Source organism: Phascolarctos cinereus, unplaced genomic scaffold (genome assembly GCF_003287225.1).
Source record: "Phascolarctos cinereus isolate Bilbo 61053 unplaced genomic scaffold, phaCin_HiC Scaffold_3;HRSCAF=262, whole genome shotgun sequence".
Classification (NCBI taxonomy): Eukaryota; Metazoa; Chordata; class Mammalia; order Diprotodontia; family Phascolarctidae; genus Phascolarctos; species Phascolarctos cinereus.
Genome location: NW_027555736.1, coordinates 28404519 through 28426951, shown reverse-complemented (window position 1 = coordinate 28426951; position 22433 = coordinate 28404519). Strand labels below are relative to the sequence as shown.

Genomic DNA, 22433 nt, shown 5'->3' with positions numbered 1-22433 from the left:
CAAAAATGTGTACTCCATCAGATTTTTTTTTGAACATACACCATCAATATTTGTTTGTATATATATTTGCATATACGTTATTTATATATTATGTCCATGAACTAAGGCATAATAGCACAATGAAAAGAATACTAGTTACAGGGTTGGAGTACTCTCCCCTCTAGTACTTGCTGCCTATGTGACCGTCAGTATATAACTCTTAACTTCCTTGAGCCTCAGTTTCCTTGTTGGTTAAATGAAACCTGATGGCCTCTGAAATCCCTCTTGGCTTTAAGTGTAAAATCGCATAAACTTGTGATCCTAAAACAGAATAGGTACATTATAAAATATTCACAGAAATCAAATAAAATTGCATCATTTTATTTTTATTTGATTTGATAACATTTTGATTTTTTTTTTTACTTTCAAAACACAGAGACTCCGTTTATTTCAAAAGGATTTTGCAACAAATAGTAAAATGGCTTCAGGTGGCTGCTCTACTCTTCCCCTTCATCCTCATCCTCATAGGAGTCGATGCCCACCTCCTCGTAATCTTTCTCCAGGGCTGCCATGTCCTCCCGAGCCTCAGAGAATTCTCCCTCCTCCATGCTCTCACCTTCATATCAATGCACAAATGCCCTCTTGGCATACATCTGGTCAAACTTGTGGTCCAGGTGAGCCCAGGCTTCTGCAATGGCTTTTGTGTTGCTCAGCATACACACTGCTCTCTGTGCCTTGGCCAGATCCCCACCAGGGACCACAGTGGGTGGCTGGTAGTTGATGCCAACCTTGAAGCCAGTATGGTACCAGTCTACAAACCGGATACTTCATTTAGTCTTGGTGGCCATGACGGCAGCATTGACATCTTTGGGCATCACATCATCATGGTACAGGAGGCAGCAGGCCATGTATTTGCCATGACAAGGGTCACACTTCACCATCTGGTTGGCTGGCTCAAAGCAGGTATTGGTGATCTCAGATACTGAGAGCAGCTCATGGTAGGCCTTCTCAGCAGAGATGACAGGTGCATAGGTTGCCAGGGGGAAGTGGATTTGAGGGTAGGGCACCAAGTTGGTCTGGAACTCTGTGAGGTCCACATTAAGCGCACCATCAAAATGAAGACATGCTGTGATAGAGGAGACAATTTGGCTGATAAGATGGTTGAGGTTGGTGTAGGTGGGACATTCAATGTCCAGATTTCGGTGGCAGATATCATAGATGGCCTCATTGTCCACCATGAAAGCACAATCTGAGTGCTCGAGGGTGGAGCTGTAGGGCTCAACCTCAGCTGTAGAAACCTGAGGGGCTGAATAGATGGAGAACTCTAGCTTGGACTTCTTGCCATAGTCGACTGAGACCTGTTCCATCAACAGGGAGGTGAAGCCAGAGCTGGTGCCACCTCCAAAGCTGTGGAATACCAGAAAGCCTTGGAGTCCTGCACACTGGTCAGACAGTTTGTGGAATCGATCCAGCACAGGGTCAATGATCTCCTTGCCAATGGTGTAGTGGCCACAAGCATAGCTGTTAGCAGCATCCTCCTTACCAGTGATCAGCTGCTTTAGGTGGAAGAGTTGTCTGTAGGGGCCATTTCAGATCTCATCAATCACTGTGGGCTCCAGGTCCGCAAAGACAGCTTGAGCCCATGCTGATAGCCCCAGTTTCACAAAAGAAGATGGTGAAGGAGTCATCTCCTCCCTCAATGGCCTTGTCACTGGGCATCTGCCCATCAGGCTGGATACCGTGTTCTGGGCAGTACAGCTCCCAACAGGCATTGCCCATCTGGACACTTGCCTGCCCCACATGGACTGAGATGCATTCATGCATGGTGGGGGTCCAGGCTGGAATGTCTCATGTTGAGTCTGCATGATGGATCTCGGTGAGAACTGCCAACATTTTGATTTTTAAAAAAAATATTTATTAACAGTAGAAAACCGTTTTTGTTCCTGTCAGTATGGTATTGGATACACCTTATTATTTTTCAGAAAATCTCTTATTGAGATTCTAAGAGGTAGGGCAGACTTTCAAATAATTATTGTTCATTGGCAATTAATTTGATAAATGTAACTGGCCAAACAAATGAATATAATTTTTAGAATCTTTTTTAATTGAAATATATATAGTACAGCAATACATAGGTCATTAACAGTCAGTGAACAGGAAAGTTTTTCAGCAGGAGTCTTTTTTTTTGTCTGTTGATAATCATATTCCATAGATTAAGAGCTAGAAGAGACATCAGAAGATAGTTGAATTCAATCCTCTCCCCTCATTTTGCAGGTAAAGAAACTGAGGCGCAAAGAGCTGATGTGATTTGCGTGTGGTCATTGAAGTAGAAAGTAGCTGAGGCAGGAATTGAGAGCTGGGTGTTTCTGATGCCAAGTATAACATTTCTTCCCTGTACCATACCATACCTAACACGGGAGAAAGCAAAAGGAATTGTGTCTGATTTCAGTCCAGCATAAAGTTTTCTCTAGTCATTCATTCCTCCTTTTTTATATGATTCTAATTAATGGAGGGTATCATACTTTAATTTCCTCTTTATATATTGTGTCTTAATATGTGCAAAGAGTAACAAGAAAGCCAATTTGAGTGGGCTACGGAGTACAGTGAGGGGAGTCATGTATAAGATTAGAAAAGTTAATTATTGGGATCTGATTGGGAAGGGCTTTAAGTGACAGAGGAGTTTATTTTTGACCCTATGGTTTTTAGAGAGCCACGGAAGTTTGCTGAGTAGGGAAGATGACATGTACAGATTTGTGCTTTGGGAAAGTCACTTTGGAAAGTGCATGAAAGATGAGGAATTGAGAAAGGTGATGTAGGGAGACCATTTAGGGGACCATTGCAGTATTACAAGAAGGAAGGGCTGAGGGCCTGAACAAGGGTGGTGGTTGTATGGGTGGAGAGAATGGGGCAGATATTAGAGAGTCTGTATAAGCATAAACAAAATTTGCCAACTGCTCAACTGTGTGAGATGGGTGCAAGTTAGAAGTCAAGGATGCCATGGAGGTTAAGATTCTGGGTAACCGGAAGAAAGATGATGTCGTTGACGGAAATAGGGAAGACTGAAAGGGGGTAGATGTTTTTGGGTAGGGGTTATATAACATAATGAGATCTATAATGCTATTCACAACCAATTCAAGCCTGCTCAGTCTGTTCAACTCACCCTGTCCCACTCAAAACAAAAAGAAAGTAGATGACTAATTAGTCACTGCACCAGAAGGTAGAGCCCACAGCCTGCAGATTATTACTACAGTCACAAAGTAATCTGGGAAGAAGAGTCATAATTTCCTGGAGTGGCTATTTTTCTCAATGACACCTGTGCTTCTGATGCTGTATTTTCATGGCCAATTTAGGGTTAGGTTATAACTGCCTTCAGTATATAACATTGTGAAGAAGGGAGGGGTAGGCTGTAACTTGTTGGAGACAAGGACTGTAATTAGCTAAATGTGGAAATATAAAACATCTTTTTTTTTAACCAGGCAATTGGGGTTAAGTGACTTGCCCAGGGTCACACAGCTAGTAAGTGTCAAGTGTCTGGTCTGAGACTGGATTTGAACTCAGATCTTCCTGACTCCAGGGTCAGTGCTCTATCCGCTATAGAACATCTTTCCATCCTGTGGTTGGTTGCCCACAAATCCCTTGGTAGATTATACTCCTACTCCAGGTGGCATTCTATGAAGACCACTCCTTTAGAGTAAAAATTGGCTGCTGTATTGAAAAAGATTCTGATCTCTTTGAATATAATTTCCCCTTATGTTATTATAGCCTTTGTGTATATTGTCTCCTGGCACCACATTTCACTGTTCATGAGTTCATACACATCTTCCCAAATCTCTCTGTATTCTGTGTAGTCATCATTTCTTACTCCACAATAATATCTAATTATATTCATGTGCCATCATTCATTCAGTCATTCTTCATTTTATAGGAACCTACTTCCCTAACCCCCAGTTTGGTACTACCATAGAAAGTGCTGCTGCAGATATTTTGGTACTATGTGACATTTCCCTTTATCTTTGACCTCCTTCTGGGTAGATACATAATATGAATATCATTGGATTAAAGTGATCACTTGTGTCGAAAATTTGCTTATTAGCCCTTTCCATCCCTACTTTTGCCCTATATTTCAAGGAAGAAATAACAGATTTCTCGCCTTATTCTAGCCCCCACTTGCCTTAAAAGCATCAGCCCTCAGCAAAGGCGTTAATTTAGAAATTTGGCGTACTCAGTAAGGGAGATAGTGGAAGTGTAAACTGTGTTTAATTAAATCCTATGTGCTGAAGGTAATTTAAAGATTAAACCTCTCTTCACACCTCTTCAATTGCTCTCATCCAGCCTTTCGGAAGCTCCTCTCTGGAGAACATTGGTACTTATAGGCTAAGTACCCAGCTGGGAGTAAGGGAATGGTGGTGGGACCCACAGCTCTGGACCCCCCAGGGCTCACAGAAAATAGGAACCTAAGCCCTGGTCATTCTTTCTTCTACTTTCTCTAAAGTATCCCCCCTCCAAGAGAAAGTAGAAGAACTTTGTGAGTGCCTATAGTTTGCAGAGTAAATCTGGTAGTCTGCCTAAACAATATATATTTAGAAAATAACAGGGACTGCTGAAGTTAATTTGTACTTTCTGAATCTCTTGGTGATTGCAGTAAATTAAAAGAGCTAAACAACATAGTAAATTCAGGAGGGATGACAGGGCAAGCAGACTGTCTTCAGAACAGTAAAATAACTAGTTGCTTCAGTCAAGCCACTGATAATCTTTACAATCACTCAATCAAGTGGCCTTTATTAAACACCTGCTATATTCCAGACACTGTGTTAAGCCCTGGTGATACGAAGAAAGGAAAAAAAAAAGATAGTCTTTGTTTGTGAGGAGACTGAAATATAAGAAGGGAGAGGGAGCCAGCATGCAAATGCCTGTGCACAAACTGCTATATACAGGATAAATTGGAGATTGTCAGCAGAAGGAAAGCTGAATATTTTATTTGACAATCTTATATGGCTATTACTGTAATGTAATTAATCAATGCAACTCAGTCCAAAAAGCATTTATTTTGAAAGATTTTATTTTCCGAATTGTATTGATATACTTCATTTTTACATTCATTCCTCTCTTGTAACAAAGAATAAACAGAAAGAAAAAAATAATGAATTTATACAACACATGAACCAAATTTAAGAATATGATATCAATGAATTTAGGCAACGTATAAACGAAATTTAGGGATATAATGTACCTTACCCACAGTTCCTCACCTCTGAAAACAAGGGAGATACATTTTTAATCTGTCCTTCAGAGTGAAACTTAACTGTTACAAATAACTCTTACTGTTGCCATTGCTGTTCACGTTCATTCCATTGTTGTAGTCATTATGTGTAAGTAGGTTTGCATTTTTGTGTTTGAATTCTCCATATTGACTCTCTTGTACTTCATTCATATTCCACTGCATTCCCATAATTTGTTTTTATCGTTGCCTGTTCAACGGTACTTAATTCATTTCTTTTCTTTTTCTTTTTTTGCTACCTCACAACAAACAGTGCAATCCGTATTTTGGTGTATAGTGAATCTTTCTTCTTGTCTTTAAAATGTTGAGGATATATGCCTAAAAGTGGGAGATATTTGTACCAAAAATGTGGATATTTTGTCCCTTAGCATAATTAATAAGTACTTTACGAAATTCATAGTTCAGTGACTCCGTCTTTCCCAAGTCCCTTCAGAATTGACCAATCTTATCTTTATCATGTTTTGTCATCTTTCTCTGTGTAAGGCGAAACTTTGAATTGTTTTTATTTGCATTGTTCTTAAAATTGGAAGCAATGTTTCACATGGTTGTTAATAGTTTATAATTCTTCCTTTGAAAACTGTTCATGTCCTTTGATCACATCCGTTTGGTAACGATTCTTAGTTTTATGTATTTGAGCCAGTTATCTGTATAGCTCGAATTTTAGAACTTGTCAGATATTTGATATAAAAAGAAAATTTTCCCCCCAATCAATAGCTTCTCTTCTTGTTTAGGATGCATTTGTTTTGTTTGTTCAAAACAGTTAAATTTCATCTTAATTAAATTATTGCATTTATATTTTGTGATCATCTCAGTCTCTTGTTTGGTTAAGCGTTTTCCTCAAGGATATATCTGAATGATACCTATCATTGTTCTCTTCTAATTTCTCTTTTAGAAATAATAAAGGGAGGACATTTATTTTTCAGCTTGTATATTATTTGTTAATAATAATAATAATAATAATAATAATAAACCTATGAAATACTTACTATGTCATAGGCACATGTTAGGCACTGGACATACAGCAACAAAAAATGAAACTTCCCTTAATGAAGTATAACAAACACTTGATGAATAACTGAATGTCATTGAAATTATCATTTATTTCAGCAAGTATTTTTGTGTTGTCAAGCACTGTGCTCAAATCTGGGCCACTCATTCTGTCCTGCCCAAAAAAAGAAGGGGAGAAGGTCAAGACTCCTTTCCAGTTTATGTAACCAACAAGAGGCTATGCCATGTTGCTGTCATTAATAAGAACACACCCACCAGTCTCAAATGAGATAATATTTGTAAAACCTTAGCCCAGTGTGTGGCACATAATATGTGATTGTTCCCTTCTCCCTGCCCCCAGGAAATCAGCACATCAAAGGATATTGAACTAGTCAGTCAGTGAACAAGAATTAAGTGCTTACTGTGCTAAGAAAGAGGGGGAAAGCACAATCCCTGTCCTCAAGGAGTATAGATTCTTCCCCTCCACCCCATTCTTAGCTTGTCACTTTATTTAAAAAATAATTTATTATCCATTTATTTCACATTCTTCTCTTTTTTAATTTTGAGTTCCAAATTCTCTCCCTTACTTCCAACTCTTTTCCCCTATTGAAAAGGCAAGCAATGTTATATGAATTATACATGTGCAATTATGCAAAACATGTTTCCATATTAGCCATATCACAAAAAAAGCAAAAAAAAAAAAAGGAAAAGAAAGCAAGAACCATATTTCAATTTGCACTGAGTTCAACTTTCTCTCATTTGGAGGGAAAAGTCATTTTTTCATTATGAGTCCTTTGCTGTTGTCTTAGATCGTTGTATTGATCAGAGTAGGCAAATCTTTACCATTGATCTCTATTGCAAAATTATTGTTTCTGTGTACCATGATCTCCTGACTCTTCTCATTTCACTTTGCATCAGTTCATAAAGGTCTTGCCATGTTTTTTTTTCCCTTTCCTGAAACCACCCTCCTCATCATTTCTTATAGCACAATAATACTTCATCACAATCATATACCATAGTTTGTTCAGCTATTCCCCAATTGATGGGCATCCCCTCAATTTCCAATTCTTTGCCACCACAAAAAGAGCTGCTATAAATATTTCCATACATATAGGTCCTTTTCCTTTTTCTTTGATCTCTTTGGGGCTACAGACCTACTAGTGGCATTCCTGAGTCAAAGGGTTTGCACAATTTTATAGATTTTTGGGCATAGTTCCAAATAGTTGTACAAAATGATTGGACACATTCACAAGTCCACAAGAGTGAATTAATATGTAAGAAGAGATATTCTAATTCTAATGTCTAATGACAGTATTTATGTAACTAGGTATATAAACTAAGTTTGAATAACTTAGTTAATTAAGTTCTAAAGGACTAGAATGAAAAAAAGGATCTTCATTTGGAAATATCTTGGAAAATGGGATTATGGGAGGATCCATTAACCTATCAAGATAGATAGACAATAAATAATTAGAACTGTCTTCACTATCTGGAATCTTTAGTCCTTTTTCTCTCGTTAAACTTTCTTCCTTTATCACACACACACACACACACACACACACACACACACACACACACACACACATGCTTTGAGTTATTTCTAATAAGATTTTCCTCTATCTTATTGATTCTGCCAGACCAAGTATATGAAGCAAATACAGCTGTCAGTACTCCTGTTTCAAGGTGGCTTTACTATCTCTCTGCTAGAATGAGGAAAGTGAAGGTTGGCAAGAAAGTCAGATGGAGTAGTAAGAGCTGAAATCAAGACCTAGTTAGAGAACTACTGAAACAAAGACATGTAAAATCAGAAATAAATTACATTTTGTTCCTTATGCTTATTTGGGAACCATCATAATAACTTAGGAAACATGGTACAAAGAATAATATGCTGGTAGGAAATCTCCTTTTCTTGTGTATTCCTATCCCTAGTGAAATATCTTCAAAGGTACCAGAAATTAAATTCCATCCAAATCATCCAATAAGCATTTCCTGAGCACTTATTACTATACAAGAGGGGAAGCCATATGGCTGTCAAGTGGCAAATGAAACATGTGGCCCACCAAAGGATTTCAGGTGGCTGTCACATGACCTGCATCAACCAAACCATTGCTGATCTGTCTCTAGTCTAACCTATCTGCGGCTGGAAGAAGTTTGCAAGTTGTGCAGATCTGGTCTAGAATGTTCAGTTTGAAAGCAGAAAGATCTGAGTTTGTAATTCTGCATCAGCCATTTACCTGTGTGACTCTGGGCAAATCATTTAACCTCTAAGTGTCAATTTTCCTTATCTGTAAAATGGGGATAATAATAATAGTACATACTTGGGGTTGAGTATGGGCAGTGGTGCAGTGGATAAAGCACTGGGCCTGGAGTCAGGAAGACCTGAGTTCAAATTTAACTTCAGCTACTTACTAGCCTTGTCACCCTGGGCAAGTCACTTAACCCTGATTGCCTCAGTTTCCTCATCTATGAAATGAGCTGCAGCAGAAAATGGCAAAACATTTAAGTATCTTTTGTCAAGAAAACCCTAAATTGAGTCACAAAGAGTTGTACATAATGGAAATTACCCAATAACAACAACAACTTTACAGGGTTGTTGTGAAGCTCATAGATTAATAAATGTAAAGTGCTTTGCAAACAAAGTCCTTTATAAATGATACCTGTGGTCATTATAATGGAAAGAAAACCAACCTTAGAGTAAAACTTAGCTTCAAGCTTTGTCTCTGACCATAGGCAAGTCAATTTATTGCTCAGTTTTCATAAATGACTCTCCAGGACTCATAGTTGGAGACATAAGGGCCTGAGGTGTTCAGGGAGAAAAGAGTCACCAGATAGTTCAGAGTTACCTCTAAAAGAGAGACAGGGAGGTAGAGAGGATTATGGGTAGTCCTTGGCATTAGGAAGACCTGGACTTGACTCTTGCCTGAGGGCATACAGTGATTGTGTGACCCAGTCCAAATCACTCAATCCCTTGGTACCTCTAAACAACTTTCTATGACTATAAATTCCAGCCTAGTTTTTATCTGAATTGGAGAATAGTTTCCACATGGGTAGGTCCAATGAAAGCCAATATAACCTTTACCCCAACCCTCTTCCTCTCCCCCCCCCGAAAAAATAATTGAGTGCATGCAGTATGATGGGGATGGGCAATAATGAATCAAAATAAAACAAATTAGTTGCTACTCACAAGGAATTTATAATCTATGGCTGGGGGGAAGCATATATAAACGCTGTTTAGTGGAGTGCCTTGCATACAGTGATTAATAAATGTTTGTTGGTTTACTGATTGACTAAACCCATAATTAAATAGATGATATGGAAGAAGGAAGAGAGTACTAACAACTGATGAGTTTCATTTATTTCTCAACAAACACTGATTGGATGCTGTTTTTATTAACATTGTGCTGATTGTTAGGATATATATTTTTTTAAATTGCTAAATCTCTCATAGAATTTACAGTACAGCAGATGATAGATACTGGTCAGGAGGTGAGCATAAGGTGTGGTATAGGTTACCACAATTGCTTCCCTATTCTCCAAGGCCACCCATTTGGCTTTCCTTGACTCCATAGCTAAATCAAAAGTCAGGAAGAATTATAGCATGGTGTAGTGGAAAGGGCCCTAGGTTAAGAATCACAAGGTCTGAGTTCAAATCCCAATTCTTCTGTTTACTACTTATGTGACTGAAGTCACTTCACCTTAGCCTTAGGTTCTTTCTCAGTAAAATGAAAGAGTGGAGCCAAATATTCTGTTTCCTTTTAGCTCCAGCATTCTGGGTTGTAAGGTCAACTCCGGTTCTAATGGGCTTTTTTTTCCAACATCCTTTCCAGGTGTAATGCTTTCTCTTCTATTTGCTAAAGGTCCCTTTCAATTCCTTCCTTCCAGTTCTGATATCCTATCTCCTTATTTCTAAGTTCTCTTCCATATCAAATATTCTAAGTTTTGAAGTGACTTCTAGTTCTGACCTTCTGTCTCCTAACATTTTCTCTTGCTCTGGTAATCTGTTTTACGGCTCTTTCCAGTTCCAATATTCTGAGTTCTAGAGTGTAAGGTTCCTTCCAGATTTTATTTCAAAATCTTCTTCAAGGTTCTGTTGAATTTGGGCATTCTGTGGTCAAACATCTAAAATTTCTTGAAAGTTGCTTCACGCGCCAGAATTCTTTATTTTAATTTCCCAGATCTCATCAGTGTTCCTTTCAGTTCTGACATTCTGTTTTTTTAACTTTTAAGATTTCTTCCAGCTCCAACACTATATCTTTTACATTTTCATTTCCTTCCCATGTCAGATGCTACTTCTACCCTCAGTTTTCCAGGAGACCTTGAACACCCGTAGTGTGTTTTATTTATACTATAGCTTCCGAGCCCCTAGTGATGTTGCTGTCTCAGGGATTATCAGTTGATATAAATTAGCTAGCCAGACTTAGAATTTAGAAATACATATTTACTAAAGGTATAGTTCAAGTGGTTGGTACAAAACATTCCCCCCATCCCTGCCCCCAAGCAAAGCACACTCTGTCACAGGAACGTACAAAATCCAGGGGAAAATGAGATCGACTTTAGAGTATACAATATGGCTAAAGGGCATCTCATAACTTCTAGAAGTGCTTTTAATGGAAGTCTTTTCCCCTTTCCACGGGGCCCTCATGAAGTTCCCTGCAAGTCTAATGTAGTGTTCTTATTGACCATTCTTTGAAATGTTCTAAAACTGTTTTTCCTCAGTGTAATTAGTTTGTAGCTCTGTACTAGATACTAGCACCAGTCACTTGCGTTCAGGTGTGCTGTTAGGATGCTAATGAAAAGCCCCAGACGTTTCACATTTCATAATACCTTGCACAGACTAAAGTGGTGGCAGGCGAAGGAGAGAGGTGGATCTCCCCTTCCCTCTCTTTCCCTCCACTCCCCTCCCCTCCCTTCTCCTCGCTTCTCCCTTCCAAGTGTTTTCTCCTTGATTGTGATGTCAGAATCTTCGCTAGCATTCTATTTTATTGAGAGTCCCACAGGACCTGACTGGGTCTGCCCCACCAATCCCCAAACACTTCCTGTATAACGTCACTTCATTTCATCCAGTAGCTGGAACTCTACTTATTCTCAACTCAATTTAATGACCTTGGATTAATTGGTTCATTGATTTCCCAGCTATGTTCTCACTTGCTGAAGCTATCAGTGGGGGTGATTGATTGATTTAAGTGGCCCTCACCTTTATGCACACCTATAAGGAGTTGCATAGTCTTTTGATGAGATGTTCTTTGCTAATATACACACTATTCCAAAAAGAAGCTTCAAACCTTTGTCTTAAGTGGTTCTAGGATCCTGATTGACAACTTCCATTTTAAAATAGTATTTCTGATGGTTAGGGCCAGGGTATCATAGGATTCCATTATATTATTCAGTGTCAGTCCTATAAATATTCATAGAAAAGTATCTGAGGGAGATTAAACTTCCGATAAGTATTCAACAGGACAAAGAAGAAAGATTAACCTTTTGTATAAAAGATTAACCTTTTGTATATGATGTAAAATTAATATGAAATATGAAATTAGTAGCAAAGATATTGGGCAGAGCAGGGAGAAGCTGATCTTCGATGATAGGGGTGTCTCTACAAAGTCTAAAGCTTAAATAGAAGTAGAGAAAGCGAATTAACTGGCAAAGGATGGTTCTCACTAAGGGGATAAAAGGGTGATAGAGCTAATGGAATTCTTCCATTTAAATAGATTAAACTTAACTGTAACCAATAATAATGAACTCTGAGAAATATGGTGAAGTCAAAACTAAATCTAAAATTTCAAATGAAGCTTCCTATATGCTTAGCAGCTCATTCTTGATTCACACTCAGAGATCATGGATTGGGAAAATTTCAATTTTTCTGATATCCAGTTTTCCTCAAATATGACATGAGGAGGTAAAACTTGTCAATCTTCAAAGTGCCCTTTAGTATTGAAATAATGTGATTAAATGCTTTTCCTTTGATGAATAATAATAGTTCACTGTATATTACTATGACAGTAGCTTACATATAAGTGAAAGGCAACATGGGATAGTTCATGGAGTCCTGAACATGGAGTTAGAAAGAAAGATCTACATTTCAATTTTGCCTTTGACATTTCCTAGCTGTTCAAGCATGACCAATTCACTCAACATGGATGAACCTTAAGAGACACTGTAAGTGCATAAGCTTTATATGAGGTTTCCACTTAGGTGAATTAATGAATTAGTGAGTGAGGCGGGAGGAAGTCTTTTTGAGTGCTCACTATTTACTAGGTACTTTACTAAGAATTGGGGATAAAAATACAAAAGTAGTATAATCTCTTAAACTAAGGAGCTTCCACTTTAATAAAAGGAAATAAGACATCAAGAAAGTGGTGATTGGGTGGGAGATTTTGAAATGAAAGTTGTAGGGGTGATGAGCAGAGTCACAGGGGAGTTGACTGACATGCCCTTCCACAATGGGAGTAATGATAATACTGATTTGATTCCATTTCCAAAGTTGGACTCCAAGGGGTAGTAGGCAAAGTGGGGTAGGGTACATAGATAATGTGAGGACATTTTGTAAGACTAAGGGATGTAAAAGATACAGCAGAGAGCAAAGTGAAACATAGCTAGTCTTGGCTAAATATAGTGGGCTGAATAACTTAACGAGTGGAACAATGTAGAACTTCTAGAGGTTATTCCTGGACCCCAAGGAAAGTCCAGTTGTGGGGCAGATGGCAAGGTTCAGTGGTCCGGAAAGTCCACTGGCAACTGGGGCATAATATAAGAAAATAGGTGGAGTAGAATAGTTTATTAAATTTTCCTGCTGATGATATCAGAGGATATATGCATCTATACCCACAAGTATCTACATCTATGCATCAGTGTACATATACACAAGGGTGTATATAGTTTCACATTTGTCAAATTGCTTTACATTCATTTCCTCATTAATTCCACGTAACGCATTTGAGTTTGTTATTGCAGTATTTTCAACCCCCTTTAACAGATGGGGAAACTGAGGGTCAGAGGGATTAAGTGGTTATCCAGTTGCATAGCTAAGATAGGACAAAGTAATAAGATCAGTATGACGTGATGGACAACCTGTGCATGCTTGGGGAACAGCAAATATACCATTGTGGAGAGAATACAAGCAGAATAGGGGAAGCACTCTGTTCAGTCTGGAAAAATAGGTTGGAGTCACTATAATTTATTTTATGTGAAGCAGAGGTATATGTATTCTATCCTAGAAGTAATAATAAAACATTTATATAGAGCTTACATTTTGCAAAGCAGTTTACAAATATTATCTCATGTTCCCTCACAACAACCCTTTGAGATAGCTGCTCTTATTATTCCCATTTTCCAGATGAGGAAACTGAGGCAGACAAAGGGTAAGTGACTTGCTCAAGTTTACACAGCCAGTAAGGGTCTAAATGCTTTCTGACTCCAAGGCCAGTATTCTATTCACTCTATCCACTATCTATCTTTAATAGGGAGCTGTTGGAGGTTTTTGAACACTAGGATGACATGGTCAGTCCTGTATTTCTGAGTCTGATGGTTTTTTCCTTTTTGTTGTTCAGTTGTTTCAGTCATGTCTAACTTTGTGATCCCATTTGGGGTTTTCTTGGCAAGGATACTGGAGTGGTTTACCATTTCCTTCTCGAGCTCATTTTTGCAGATGTGGAAACTGAGGTAAACAGAGTTAACTGACTTGCCCAGGGTCACACAGCTGGTAAAATGTCTGAAACCAGATTTGAATTCAGGAAGAGGCATCTTCCTGACTCCTGGCTTGTCAGTCTATGCATTACACCACCTACCTGCCCTTCTTCCTCTTACCAGAATTATGTTTATGATAATTAAACTCTCATTTAATAGGCCGTTCAGAACTGAGTCCTGACTCCCCATCAGTGGAAGAGCTTGGTTAGCCCAGCAAGCAACATGTTAAAATTCTGAGCCCTGCAGACAAAATTGCCTTAGTCTTTATTAATGGTTTGCTACACTTTTTAGGTCCCAAATCCGCCGGTACTATTTGCCTTTTCTGCAGATCAGGGGGGTGCTCAGGCAGAATCCATGCTCTAGCTCCCCTTGTTACCCATGGCAATAAGGGTAATGCAAATTCTGTTGACTGGGAAATTTTTGTATAACTAGATGACTTTTCAAATCTAATTGCTGGGTTGAACTGTAAACCTGCCAAATGTTGATTCAACTGTTTAACATTTTTGCTAAGGAATAAAAAGAAACACTAAAGCATTTAAATCTCTTACCTTTACCTTCCTGTTTTTGCCATCTCCCTGGGAACATATACTGCACTTGGCAATCTCACCATGAGTTAGCTTTAATCTCTTCCATGGCAAGGCTCGCATTAATAGACTGAAGTGCTGTGGATGTTAACCCTCCAGCAGAGTCACATAGTCATAGATCATTACATCTGCAAAGGGCCTTTGAGAGCCCCTGGCCTAACCCTCTCATTTGTCACGTAAGGAAACAGAGAGCCAGAGAGAATAAGTGAACCACTGCCTGATATGTGCTTAGACAGCTTTTTTTTTTTCTGTAGTATTATGATAGGTTTTAGTTCTGGTATTCACCTTTTCACTGAGCCCATCCTGAGATGCCTTAAATCTGTTGTTCTTTCTATACCTGTAAAACAAAGAACATCTTGGTACAAAGATGCCCTGTATAGAGACCAAAACTACTACATTAATTTTATTAGAATATGATTTAAGTGATTAAAAGAAAACAAATGCAGCTCACATTTCTGTAATACTTTGAAGTTTATAAAAGTGTTTTTTAATTGTTATCTCATTTTCAGCCTCATAACAACCCTGTAGGTAGGAGCTACTATTATACCCATTATACTGATGAGGAAATTGAGGATCAAAGAGTTTTGCCCAGAGTCACACAAAGAGTGCTGTCTATAAAAAAATCTATGTAGTGGAAAGTTGATTCACTGAGGACCCCTACTCTATTCCAATCAGTATCAGTCAATTTGAATAAGCTCTGGATATTAGGCTTTGGAGCTATGATCTGCAGATGATGAGTTCACTGGATTAATCACAAAAAATTCACTAGAGGGCTTCCACCCCTGTTTTTCTTTGTTACAGTGACCAAGCCCGGTATGGTAGAAGTGACTCAATTACATGGAAAATCCCCCAATTTATTTTTGTACATCTGGACCATTCTCTTTTGTCCAATATGTGCAGGTGACCATCTTATGATCACCTAATCGATGGAGACATTCCTTGCTTCACCCAGCTTGTGACCCTGCTAGCATATCATTTTTGCTTGTCTTAGCCTACGTATCCAACCAATGGAATTATTCTGTATTTTTAAATGTCTAGGTATCTAACCTTATAAAAATAGGGCTCTAGAAGGAGGGGGCATTTCGATCATGAGGAAGATCTGAGGTCCACTTCATTTGAGGGGAGCATGGACCCTTTAATAAAGTATCATTGGCTCAGAGTTCTGCCTCAGTCTCTCTTGTTGTAGGTTGAATAATTTTTATCGCCACAGTAGTCTACAAAATAAACATGTATCAGGGTTGTTGATGTAGACCTATGAAGGCATCTGCAAACAATTCTGAATATCCCCTTCCTTTCTGCATACAGGAATGGATTTGAACCTAGGTGGAAATGAGTTCAAATGAGCATAATAATCAGAAAATTATGTCATTAAGCTGATGAAAAATTGAATGGGGGAGAACTGACATTTCAGTGATGATAGTAGAGTTTGGGGATGATTTTATCTATGAGAGTTTGTCATTTTTTTTCCTTTAAATTTAACAGCAACTGCAACAGCCATTAATTTTCCCTTTCTGCACCCCCAGCAGCTTCAGGGTCAGAGCCCAATGGCCAGCGAGCTGGGATATTTAATGCACTGAATAATAATCTAGATTCAAATAAGATTTTGATGGAATAAACCTTGACACAAATCAAATCAAATCAAATTGATGGTGAAAAATATAAAGTATTACCCTTGGGCTCAAAAAATCAATTTCAAACATCTGAGACAGCTCTGTGAAATGATGGTTTCATTGATTTTTGATATGGTAACCAAGGATACTAATTCACTCTTAGTGTGCATGGGGACACATAGTGGCTAGGACCAGAAAACTGTTAGTCATTATGGATTCTACCCTGGAAACACCAGGGCAATTTTGAAGCATCACATCCTACTCTGGATACCATTCAAGAAGCTAATTTCTGGGCAGCTAGGTGGTGCAGTGGATAGAGTGCTGGCCCTGAAGTCAGGAGGACCTGAGTTCAAATCTGACCTCAGACCAAACACTTGACACTTAGTAGCTGTGTGACCCTGGGCAAGTCACTTAACCCCAATTGCCTAAAAAAAAAAGAAGAAGCTAATTCCCTAAAACTTATCTAAGTCAGGGGTTGGCAAACTATTGTCCTAAGGGTCAAATTCAGCCCAACATATGTCTGTGAACTAAGAATGGTTTTTACATTTTAAACTCAATAAAACTTTAAAAAAAATATGAGGATTGATTGGGCATCTCATCACTTACTTCAGCTGGAGTTAATTTGAATAAATAATCACTACACCCTTTTCCATGTATTAATAACCTGAGGAGCCTCCACTATCGGTTTACCAAGTTGCTGAAGGACCCTGAGACCATGCTATATAATGATGGATGGAAGGATTCACATTTAGCATAGTGAAGAAATAAAATAAATGGGACATGACAGAGGGTTTTTTTTCTTTTTCTTTCTTTTTTCTTTTCTTTTTTTCCCCAGTAGACTCCTGTCACTTGGTTGTAGGATTGGATTTATTTTGCTGAGCCCAAAAGAAAGAAATAAAAACAATGAGCAAAAGTCATCAAGAGGCAAATTTGGGTTTTCCATAAGGACACATTTCCTAATGCTGAAAACTCTGTGAAGTTGAATGGCTTTCTACTGGAGGGAGTGGGTTTTGCATTACTGAAGGCCTTTATGCAAATACTGAATAAGGGATAGTTAGGGTCAAGGGACTTGGCATTCAGATACAGACTCTCTTTAGGGTCTTTCCCCCTTGGAGACTGTTTGAAAACAAATATCAAAGGCAGCTCCTCACCAACCTGAGGAGTGAATACATGGGAAAAAGGAGAATGCTAGTCTAACTTTTTATAGAATGGAAGCTTATCCAGGGCAGAGACTGATTCATTTGTATCTTCAAATTCTCTATACCTAATGTACTTCCTTTATGATAAAGTGAATGGAATGTTGGTCTTAGAGTCAAGATGTCTTCAATTCAAATCCTGGCTCAGACACTTATTAAGTGTGACCCCAGGTAGGTCAGTTAACTTTTCTTTTTTCTTTTTGTGCTAGGTAATGAAGTTAAGTGACTTGCCCAGGGTCACATAGCTAGTGAATGTCAAGTGTCTGAGGCCAGATTTGAACTCAGGTCCTCCTGACTCCAGGAATGTTGCTCTATCCACTGAGCCACCTAGCTGCCTCTTCACTAACTTTTCAACCTCAGTTTCCTTATCTATGAAGTGAGATGATTGGATTGTGTCCTCCATGGTGTGTCTATGATCCTGTGTTAGTATTGTTATACCGAGAAATTAGCGAGTTGACCACCCAGGTTAATTTTAAATTGTGGACTTTATTAGCTATTAGCGCGCGGCTGCCAGGAATATTCACATCCAAATCAAGCAGCAGCCATCAGGGGTTGAGCTAGGGTTTATATAGGGAGTATACAGGACAGGGAGGGGGATGGATCTTTGAAGTCTGGCAAGAGGAAGAGGTTTTTTGGGGGCTGGTCAAGGACACCCTTCTCCCTCTGTGTAGATATGATAATGCTGTCCAAACTTTCTCACAATGGAGGCTTCCAGAGATATGATCTGAGGGCTGTGGCCTGAGCAGCCAGATAAGGGTCTTGCTAAGGAATCTAGAGGTTTCCAGAGATGTGATCTGAGGGCTGGAGCCTGAGCAGCCAGATAAGGGTCTTGCTAAGGAATTTGGAGTTTTCCATGGCCTAAAGGGTTCTACTACCTAAATAGTAAAATAATGTTCTGCATTACAGTATCCCCAGTACTTAGTGAACTGCCTGGTACATATAGGGGCTTAATAAGCATATTAACTGTCTGACTAATTACAGGCATTTAATATATGCATATGTACTAGAGATAGTAAGGATGTTCATGGGATATTTTTATATATAGGAGCTTTGGGTACTTAAAAAAAAAGGTACCACAAACTGGCCATGGTAACTTCCTTGTTCCCCTAGCTGCATCTCTGAGTGGCCGACAATGACAGGGAGAATTGCTAAATGATCAAATCTGGGGGCATTGTCATCCATTGTTAAGGCCTGGAGACCATTTGGAGGATATATGTCTAAGAAAATGTAATTAACATGATCAATTGCCTCCTGGGTGTCAGATTTGTCTACCCTGTTCTCTTCACAAAAACCCAAATACTTATTTCATCTTCCATACATTGTATTTAACCTTGTAAGAACTCACAATATACTCATAAATGTGTCTGACAGACATAAGCAAAAGTTAGAGTTGGCCTTTCCTTATGATATGGGAAATAGCATCTTTTCAGATAGTTTTCTGTCTTTTCTTTCTTACATATAAATATAATGTATTACCTGCCCCACTAGAGACTTCCTGTGAAGAGTTACTGAGAACAAGCTAAAAGAAGGACAAAAATGAGAGAGATCCAGGGGAGACAATTCAGGCTGCAAATAAGAATCAGGAGCAGTGTCTGGGAAAAGGATGGGTAGAGCTAATAAAACACATACTGAAGCTGGGCATAGCTTCAGTGTGAGTTAGCAGAAGAGTTCTTAAAGGAAAGATTTGTCCTCCCCCAAGTCGCAGGGCTTTGGTGAGAAAAACAGAGTCTTGGTTCAATTCAATCTAGTTTAACAAATGTTTCTGAAGGCACTGAACCTGGGCTGTGCACCATAGTCAAAGGAAAAATTAAGTTGTGGTTTTGTCCTCAAGGAACTAATGATCATTTAAAAGCTAGAACATAGGGACTGGATAGCTATAACAAGAATCCTCGGCAGATGTGATCAGTTGAAAGGGAAGCAAACAAACAGTAGATAAAAGAGTAGTGTTTAGATAAAAGGATATGGGAACTTGGGAGCTGGGTTCTTTCTAGTTGGGAAGAAAATAGGATCAGAGATATAGGGGTAAAAGGGACCATAGAGTTTATCAAGGCCAACCTTTTTATTTTTACAAATGAAGTAACTGAGACTCAAAGAGTCTACAAGACTCAGCGTCTTATGGCTCCAACATGTCAGAGGTGGGATTTGGACTCAATGTTTTCCTGACTTCCTCTACAATACTTCCCTTCATGCTCTGAATAGGGAATTTGACTTTCAACATGGAGTACAATCCTTCCTGGTGGTGGCCTCAAAAGACGGGAAAATTTGTAATGTGTTTAGATGTAGGGAGTGTGGAATAATGAGGAAAAACATGGCAGTAAGACATGGGTAAAAAAAGAGGAGATGTCTTCATTAAAAAAAGAGGGCTTTATCTTTTGTTTTCTCCACCCCCCCCAAATTTATGTCATACTTACTATGTGCCAGGAAATTGGCTAATTGTTTTACAAGTATTATTTGATCCTTGCAACAACCCTAGAAGGTCAACTGAAGGAAATTGAGGTTAAAAGATTTGCCCAGCACCACACTACTAGTGTCTGAGGCCAGATTCAAATTCACTTCTTTCCGACCGCAGACTCAGGGTCTGTCCACTGCAGCACCTAGTCACCCCATGTTCTTAAAAAGTCACTGAATATGGTATAATTGGAAAAGTAAGCTGATACAGCTTGGAGGCAGGGGGACTTGAATACCAAACCGAGGAGTCTGTGCTCTATTTAGCAAGCAATGGACAGCCATTCAGGGATTGTAAGCAAAGTAGTAATGCAGTCATTGCAGTGTGTTGGGAAGACAATGAAGGTAGTGATGTGAAGGAGAAAGTGGAACTAAATTAATTAAACAATAAAAATAAACAACCACCTGTTTATTCTTTCAAATCCTTCTTAAAATCAGAACTATTATTTTTAAAATGTGTTATATATACTGTCTCATCTATGCATCACAACTGCCACATGAGGTAGTGCTATATTTCTATTGTACCCTTTTTATAGATGAGAAAACTAAGATAGCATTTACCTAGATATTAGGAAATCATGTGATAAATATCTTGTTCTATCCTGTGGCGATGATAGGTGTGCTTAGATGATAGAGAGGAAAACTGGGTGGATTTGGAGCTGTCCAATGACTGGACACAAAGAATGGTCATTAATGGTCCATTGCTCTGGAAAGAGGTCTTCAATGAAGCATTACAGGACCTGCATTTGACCTAATGTTGTTTAATATTTCTTATCAATGTCATAAGGGATTATAGTGTATAATTGTCAAGGGCATAAATGACAAGAAGTTTGGAGGCATAGCTAACTTAATGACACAGTCAAATTCAAAAAGATCTTGACAAGCTCAAAGATTGGGTTGAATCTAATAATATATAATTTGAAAGGGATAAACATAGAGTCTTGCACTTGGGTTTAAAAAGTTGAGTCCATAAGCATGAGACCAGGGAGGTATGATTAAATATCAATTTATCTGAAAAAGAAGAGTGGGAACTCAATATGACAACAAGTGTATAACTCAGTCACCAAAGTTGCCAACGGATCTGATGCTGTACTAAGAGCACAGTATTCAGAATGAGGAAGACATTAATTCAACTTTATTCTGCCCTGATCAGACCACAGTTGGAAAAAATGTCCAATAGTGGATCACATGTTTTAGAAAGGATATTGATAAACTAGAAAGCTTCTAAAAAGGACAACCAGGATGGTGAAAGGACTCAAGTCCATTCTATAGGAGAAATATTTCCGGGAAATTCAGACATATAAGAAGAAGAAAAAAGAAGAAGAAAAGACTTATGTGATATATGATATGTTCTTCAAATATGTGAACAGATATAGCATGGAAGAAGTATTTGATTTTTTGTTTCCCTTTTTGGTCCCTTGTGATAGATTTAGGAGTAATCAATGGAAGTTGCAAAGAGGTAAATTTAGGCTTGATGTCAGGGAAACAATAATAGCACACTACTTTGTAATGATGAGAATTGCCCAAAGTGAAATTGACTATCTCATAAAGCAGTGAGCTCCCTTATGTTACATGTAGATGTCTTCACTTAAAAATCTGGATGACCACTTTTTGGATATGTTAAAATTAGGCTTCTTTTCTGATCATATGTTGAAATAGATTACCTCTGAAGTCTTTTCCATCTCTGATATTCTGATTCTAATTTGAGACTCAAGTTAAACAACTTGTCTGAGGTAACATAGCAAACAAGTGTCAGAGGCAGGATTCAAATCCAGGTCTTAGTGACTCTAGGTCTAATATTCATTTTACTATTCCAGTTCCACCTCTGGTTGTGCATATTCATTAACACATTCATTTAAAAATACCAATGCTTTCTTTTACCCCTTACTGTATAAATGAGTAGGGGCTCATCCTTTATTGTCCAATGTTACTATTCTAACATATAGATTCTTAACTTATTCTCCCAACCACAAGTCTTAATGGCAGGTTGGTACCTCAGAAGAAAGTTTTGAAGTTTACAAGGTCTTTCTTTACTCAAGTGGGTGAGGGTGATTGTATCAGAGAGAATGTGATTTGGGGCAAAGAACACTGAATTTAGAATCAGGAAAGATGGGATCATATCCAGACTCAGGGATATCCAACTTAGATCACCATAAGCAAGGCATTATGCCTTTCTGAGACTGCTTCCTCATCTGCAAGGGGGAGATAATAACCCTATCATAAACTCAAACCTGAGATCATCTAACCCTATCCTATCATTTTGCAGATTAGGAAATCATGTCTAAAGAGGTTAAGAGACTTGGCCAAAGTCACAGAGCTCAAAAGTAGATTGTGTTTGTTTGTTTGTTTGTTTGTTTGTTTGTTTTAAAACAAAACAAAACAAAATGCTTTTTTTTAAACTTCAAAGAGCTGTAGAGATATGTTATATCCACTCAGTAAAACTAACAAAAATAAACAGTCAGTTAGGATGTAAATTAGAAAGAATTCTGAATTTGGAATCAGAAAATATGAGTTTAAATTCTGCTTTGCTATTTATGACCAGGGTAACCTCAAGGAATTCACTTCCACTCTCCATCCTCACTTTCTTTCCCTGCAAAATGATGTGTTGATGCATATGGACTAGGTAGTCTCAGAGATCTGTGAAGAGAATGAATATTTCTGTCATCTCAAG

General features: G+C 38.4%; 1 protein-coding gene and 1 pseudogene across 3 annotated transcripts in view; one reads left to right on the top strand and one right to left on the bottom strand.

The window, feature by feature from the left end:
• CTNNA3 (catenin alpha 3) overlaps positions 1–22433 on the top strand; it is a 1889266-nt gene that overhangs the window by 1123552 nt on the left and 743281 nt on the right. The window lies entirely within an intron of this gene.
• On the bottom strand, positions 417–1803 carry LOC110216383 (tubulin alpha-4A chain pseudogene; annotated as a pseudogene).